A 7,466-nucleotide genomic window follows, 5' to 3' on the forward strand; every position below is an offset into this window, starting at 1 on the left:
AAATGAAAATTGGTGATGGCATTGCGACATTTTTTGACGTGTCATAACAAAAGGCATCCAAAATGACTTTGGCCTTTTCTCTGACGCTTTGAAGCCGTCGTAATAACTGTTTGTGTCAAGCTTACGTCGACAAGGTACTGTCGCAATCAAATGAGTGTTGGATTTAAAGGGGCCTTTTAAAACAATATTTATGACCCGAGCTCATGTTGGAAATATGGTTTTTGCGACCATTATAGTTGTCTTTGCCATAAAGATCAGATGAAATTAAAAAAATTTATTATAAAAAAAAAATTTAAAAAGGGCTAACGACAAAAGACCCCTTTAATGTTTGGGAAATAGCTTAAAATGCCACCCTTTTTATCATTTTAACTAAAAATACCACCCCTTCCCAATTTTTTTACAACTACCACATATAAATACATCTTTATTGTGGTTTTTAGAAATTGGGTTCTCTCTCAATTCTCTTGGCTCTATCTCTCTCTTCGGCCCTTCTCTCTCCTCGTGTAACTCTCTCTCTCTCCGATGCAATTGTCTTTCTCCCTCAGCGGTGGCTATTCATCCAAGCTTAACTCCACGGTTCACATCCACGAGGTACTGTTCATCTTCCTTGTCTTTGAAATTTGGGGTTTTTGTGAATTTGGTTTATGGTGTATGGATTTGTAAGAAATTGATTTAGGGGTTTCTTCGAAATTGGTTTTGGGTTTTAGGGTTTAGGGGTTGCTCAGAAACTGGTTTAGGGTTTATGGGTTTCTTTGAAATTGGTTTAGGGGTTTCTCTAGGGTTGAGGGTTTATGGGTTTCCATGAACTGGGTAATAACTCACACCCACTCTCACTCACTCGCAGACACTCTTCACAAAAATCAAACTCTTCATTTTGTCACAGAAAGTTTGGGCTTTGTTCACCTTTGTCTGGGTAAGTCCCAACTATCTATATTTTTTGATGAGATTTTAAGCTCTGGGCTCTGTGATTTCTACAAGAATTAATTCCACAATATTCTGATTTAATTGTTCAAATCAAAGCAAAGGAAGGAACGTTGTTTATGGATGGGGAATTGTCAAAAACGACTTCTGGAATCTACATGCTTATAATCAAATTTTGCATATGGATTTATGGGATGGTTTTGGGTTCCCTGTAATCTTTTGAGAATGTTTTGTTTATGGCATTTTTAAATGGGCTTGATTTTTGGTTTGGTAGAATGCATTTGATTGTGGTTTGGGTGATAGAGTGGTGGAGATGCAGATGGAGGTGTGGGTACTTTGTCTCTGTTAAAAGGAAATTTCAGGTTTATGGTTTGGTTTAAACAATTGTGTGGCTATGTGTTCGCTTTAGGTGTCAGTGTTGTGATGCAAAGGAGACTGTGTTTCTAGGTTTAAATTCAGTGTTTCTATGTACATAATTGGGTGATTTCTTAATATTTCTATTAGGTTATTTCAGTTTGTTTTCTGTTTGATTTGGAGAGCTGCGCTTGGCATGATTGTTTTCTTTAAACTTGGTTGATTTAGGTTTGGCCAGAAGGTGCTGGCAATGGCTACAGCGACATATCCACCACCACCACTGTATTATAAGCTCTACAAAGATTACTTGCAAGATCCCAAATCAGCTCCGGAGCCGCCCTCTCCGATTTAAGGGACATGCATTTGTTATGGTGACAATTACACTATGAGCTTTTCTCATTCTTTGCATTCTTCCTGTCAAAATTTATATAAACTGTGTAATTTGATTTCTGAAAATTGCTTTTGTCACTAATGACTAGATGCTAGAAGTTTTTGTGAAAAGTAAAGTTTGTTGAATTTACTGTTTGAAGAATGCCATCTCTCCTTTATAGCAGTTGCTTTAGCCAGGAATGTCATATATGACCTTTAAAGTTGTTGGCTTTGAATGTTGAGTTTGGAAAATATGTGTAATTCTATAATCTACTGTGTTGATGTTATCAATGTATGATTTCTTTGTTTTCCTTGTAATCTCTTCTTAATTAGTTTTATCTTATTTTATATAGACTGATGACATTCTTCCGAGCTTGGAAGATCAGGGAGTGCATCAACTGTATCCAAAAGGCCCAAACATTGGTATGCCTCCCTCCGTTCTAGTTTTAATTATTTGTATTGTCATGTGAAATTACTGCTCTTGAAATTTCTGATTGATTGCCATAGTTTTCTAGGCTATGGCGTATATCCAATCCATACTAGAAAATGTTGTCATGCATGATAAATCCGACATTACGACTAAAATATGATCCCTTAATGAGCCTTCTTTAGTGCAATACAAATGTCCTCTCTAGAAAGGAGAAGAGTGTTAGGGGGTATGTATCATCTGGTTTGCAGAGCATGATTTTATTGATAATAACTAACAAGAAACAAATAAGAACTGCCTATGCACATGCGTGTATGTCTGTTTATTCTAGTGTCTATATATATATATTGTGCATATGCATGTGTTTGTTTTTCGCCTCTAAAATGTTTTATGCTTCTCTGACAAAAATTGTGATCCTTCTTAGATTTTAAGAAGGAACTGAGGTCACTTAACAGAGAATTGCAGCTGCACATTTTGGAGCTGGCTGATATTCTTGTAGAGAGACCATCACAATACGCGAGGAGAGTGGAAGATATATCTCTTATCTTCAAGAACTTGCATCATCTTCTCAACTCATTGCGTCCCCATCAAGTAAGATAGTTTTGGGTCTTAGAATGCACTGTATTGGTTTGTGTTTTGAGGGACTTTATTTTGTAATGTATTTTATCAAACAGGCTAGGGCAACGTTAATTCACATTCTAGAACTTCAGATACAACGTCGTAAACAAGCTGTGGAGGATATAAAGAAGTATGCTTTCAACAATTACTGGAAATATTTGTGGTCTGAGGCTGAAATGTTTTGCTTTGTTTTCCAAAACAGTTGAAAGAAAATTTCTTTGTCCTTCGATCATTTAAATGAATCGCTTATATAGCATTTTATTTAGAGTAAAAGTACTTGAATCTACTAGGCTATTCTTTTGGTGCATTGTAGAAGTTGTTGTAGAAAACTCCCCTGTTCTTGTATGTGAGGCATCGAAATGTTGATTTTTAGTTTCTTTCAACCTTGAATTATGAGGTTAAAAGTAAACTGCGGTGTGTGCATGGTCAGTGTAAGAGTTCGAAGATGCATATAAATTCCTTAAATCTACTGGTATTGTGACTGTGTAATCAATCTGCCATGTGGATTGGATGTTACATAATTGCTTGTGACTATTTGCTTCACTTTCTTGTTTAGGAGGAGAGAAGAAGCACGAAGACTTCTCAAGGAGTCTATTGGAACGTTGGAGGACACCGACGCATCTTTTGTGCTAAAGTAAGGGCGTGTGCTCATGTTCGTTCTGCCACCGATTGAAGCCTCTTGGAGAGTTGCATCTCAATACCTTCATCATGCTTCATGTATTAGAAAAATTATAGGTTCAATTGTCATTGTAATCAGAGTAAAAGCAATTTGATAGCATGCAAGATAGTGTTCTCTCTTGCTCTGCTGCTATGAAATTCTTATTTACCGATTGGCAAAGAAGAAAACATAGTTTCGACAAAGTCAATAGATCATTACAAGAACCCTAGAATACACTAGCGGAACTAGGACAAAGGCTACAGTGGGCTGTAGCCTAGGGAGGTTTTGGGGTTAAACAAAAATCAAACCTATATATTTGCCTCATTTGAAATGCAGAGCAATAGGCTCTTTAAATTGTAGTCTGTAATGGATGTCGGATGTACTTAAAGATGTCAGATGTCCCCACTGATACTTAAAGATGTCGGATGTACCCCCTCCAAAAGAGCATGTCAGTTACCCTATTGCATGTGTATTGTACTAATATTGCCTTTGTATTGCACAGATATTGCATGCATATTGCCACCCTATTGCATGTATATTGTGCTACTATTGCTGTTGTATTGCTGTTATATAACTCTAATATTGCCTCTCTAGTGCATGTATATTGGCCACATATTGCCATTATATTGTATGTATATTGAGTACGGCTTATCAATGGGTTTACAGTTTAGGCCCTACTTCATTCAAAAAGAAGACGAGGACGAGAACGAAACAACGTGCCTTTCAAAAACAGGCAATCAGATGCATAATAATTGCACCGTAAGACATTGTAAGAAATTATTTTTAAAAATAATGTACACAAAAAGGAAGGGATGAATAAATATGCAAATGCTTCGTGATGGGTTGAAGAAAAGGATGATTACATTTGGTGGTTTGATTATGTTTGGTGATACGATATGTTCTTCATCTTAATCTTCTTCATATATGTACTTGTTGTATTATTAATTCACACAAATTCATCTCGTAATCATCCAACTATTAAAGCTAAGTAAATGAAATGAAACAAAAGAAGAAGCCCAAAATAAACAGAAACAGCAATTTCTAGCACCCTTTTATCGCCTCTCTATCACTAGTGTATCACCAACCTATCACCAGTTTATTGCGTTTTAGGCAGAAACAAATTATGCACTTCCTCTGTTTTTTTTTTTTGACATATGTCCATTGTTTGACCTCCATTTTCCTGTAAGGAAAACAAAGAACACATGAATTTAATTTGGAATGGATAGATAGCTTTCCATTAAACCTTTTGACAAAAAAAAAAGTAAACAGCAGAGCTTCTCCTAGCAAGCAAAGGCAGGATTGAGGTGATGACCATTAGTTCAAACATTATGTGATCTAATAGGGATAACTAATTTTGAGAACAAGTAATGAATCTTCAAAACGATAAAGAACAACTAGTAAACTAATTTATGCATTTTAACTTTGCACGGGTCACAGCGCTGAACATGATATTTGGTAACCATCTCTATACTTAGGGGTCACAGTACTCAACATGATATTTGGTAACCATCTCTATACTTTACAGTTATGAAATTGACATGTAATCTTTTCCCCAAACCAAAGGTTTTTAAAAATTCCACAAAGTTTATGTATAATACTTGACTGTATGCAAACTCAAAGAATTCGATTAATGTATGAATAACAAATAATTCTTCATATATGCAAAAGTCAACCACATGACTTGAAATTAGAAATTCTCACTGCACACAAATCCCCCATTACTACATACAAATAAACATCCACAATTCCATAAGGCAAAAGGCAAGTTCTAAGGGATACACAAGGAAAGAAAGAAAAAAATATTTCCAAGAACAGCCAATGAGAAATAATGTTACAGACCAAAAGCAAACAAGGCAAAGTTAAACCACCATTCTTAAGACAAAAAGCACCAGACAATTTCTATTTATTGAATCAGCTCACAGAAAATGGTCGATGTGTATCACTTCAGGTCTCTCTTTGTCTAGATCAATTCATTAATTTGCCATTGCACTTCTGATATCTAGGAAAATCCATTGGCTCAAAAGACACCATCAGCTTCAACTCTGAAATTATGCATGGTTGACTACACAAGTTGTTTTGACCTCCAAACATGGGAAAAATTCTCAAGCCTGCAAGTACGCATAAAACATCTCAAGAATGGAATGATAAACAAACTCTGTGAAAAATAAAATAAAATACTACATGTAAAAAAAAAACAAAAGGATAATTAAACTGAACACAATAACTTACAGCAACATTTAGTAATCTAATTCATGGATACAAAGAAAACATTGACTTGATTTGCTTTCTCTTATGAGCTTTAGTATTATTAAACTGCAGCATCCTATTAAGTGCCTACAAGAATCGTAAGATATTTTCTGAAACCCCATATTTTTAGAATAAATAAAGAGAAAACAACATCAGCAAAATTGTTAAAACATTAGTCAAATTGTTGAGAATATAAAATCTCACATCCACTATTCTAAGCCTTGCATTTCAATATATAAAATTATGAACCTCTTCAGCCATTATCACCATAGTACTAGACTTCGCTGACAAATAATGCATAACAAGTGGATGTCGCAACAAGTGGATGTCTCATCAAATAGAACTTTGTAGCTAAAGGAATAATTAATTACATGATACATATGCAATAAACAAAGGAGCTGGAAATTAAATGAAACCAGGATGGGCAAATCTATTTCTTCAATCACAGAAGCATTTAATGGGTAAATTGAACAAACAACATATAGGTTCATGGGCTGAGGTAGAATTTCTTCATTCATCGTTAGCCACCTTAGTCCTTAAGAAGAAGAAATACATTAATCCCTAACCCTCCTCTTCCTCAAATTTCTTTCCTTCCATGCCTTGAATTCTATCCCTATTCATGCACCCATGACATGATCAGTCAAAGAGCAGTATCAACAAGCTACAAAAACAAGTCTCCTCATGACCCATTCGAACCATGCTCAAATGACACCCAAAAACAGAGTGATGTTAAAACAATTCCTTCTAAGCCACAAAACATGACGAAGAAGTAACCAGGCTAGGGCAAAAAGTACTTCATAATGAGAGCAGCAGAGTCACTGCTCTGTCGAAGAACTCTGTACTAGAAAACCATCATATGATGACAGTCAAAGTGAGGATTTGCAAGGTTTGTCATGTCATGCAATAATACCAGTCCATCGAACACATCTACCTAGTGAATAAAAAAAATATACATTCCAACCTTAAATATGAATGGAATTGATTTCGTTTAGATTTGAAACTCTGCACCATCTTACAAAGTAAACAACCTATATTTTCACATAAGAGGACTAGTAAACATCTAACAAAATTTAAGACCCTGTTGCACCACATATGCATTTGTTTATTTGAATTGAACCTAGAAAGAAACCTCACCCATAATTTTTTAGCAACACCTATAAATGACACATACAATTTTCCTTCTTTGGATGGAAAAAAAAAAACAACAGGAAACACAGACTTCAATTGCAAAAATCACAAAAACCATTAAAACCATAATGAAACGAGAATAAAATCATAATAAACTAGCAATACAACAGCACTAAAGTGCCAATACACAACCACTAAATTGGCAATACGATAGCAAAAAACAGCACTAAAACATCAATAAAACATCAATAACAACAGCAAAATAACATAATTCCAAATCAAACGCAAGAATCAATCCACAAAGAATAAACCCATTCAATGTTTCAAATACGGAATCATCAGAATCAGATAATTTCAAAGGAACCCCTCAACCCTAAACCAATTTCAGACAAACCCCTAAACCTGAAACCAATTTCAGCGAAACCCCTAATCCAATTTCAGAGATACTCCTAAACGCTAAACCAATTTTGAAGAAACCCCTAAACCAATTTCATAGAAACCCATAAACCCTAAACCAACTTCAGAGAAACCCATAAACCAATTCAAATTGATGATGAACAGTACCTTTTGCAGGTGAACGATGGAAGAGGAAGACCACTGCTTCACAAAGAGAGAGAGAGAGAGAGAGAGAGAGAGAGAGAGCCCCTAGAGCTTCCCGCGACAGTAAAAGAGAGAAGAAAGTGTGAGAGCAGATCGAACAGAGAGTGAGACCTGAGCAATAAAGACAGAGAGAGCTGAGCGACA

The 7,466-nt window shown here is 35.5% G+C and overlaps 1 long non-coding RNA gene and 1 pseudogene across 1 annotated transcript; one reads left to right on the forward strand and one right to left on the reverse strand.

The window, feature by feature from the left end:
• Positions 1–446: 446 nt before the first annotated feature.
• LOC117612565 lies at positions 447–3,460 on the forward strand (annotated as a pseudogene).
• A 1,613-nt stretch (positions 3,461–5,073) lies between these two features.
• LOC117612566 lies at positions 5,074–7,323 on the reverse strand. Its single transcript, XR_004583448.1, has 2 exons — positions 7,287–7,323; positions 5,074–5,455 (listed from the first exon to the last, which is right to left on the reverse strand). It is a non-coding gene; the product is annotated as an uncharacterized LOC117612566 (long non-coding RNA).
• Between the last annotated feature and the right edge of the window lie 143 nt (positions 7,324–7,466).

This window comes from Prunus dulcis, unplaced genomic scaffold (assembly GCF_902201215.1).
Source record: "Prunus dulcis unplaced genomic scaffold, ALMONDv2, whole genome shotgun sequence".
Lineage (NCBI taxonomy): Eukaryota > Viridiplantae > Streptophyta > Magnoliopsida > Rosales > Rosaceae > Prunus > Prunus dulcis.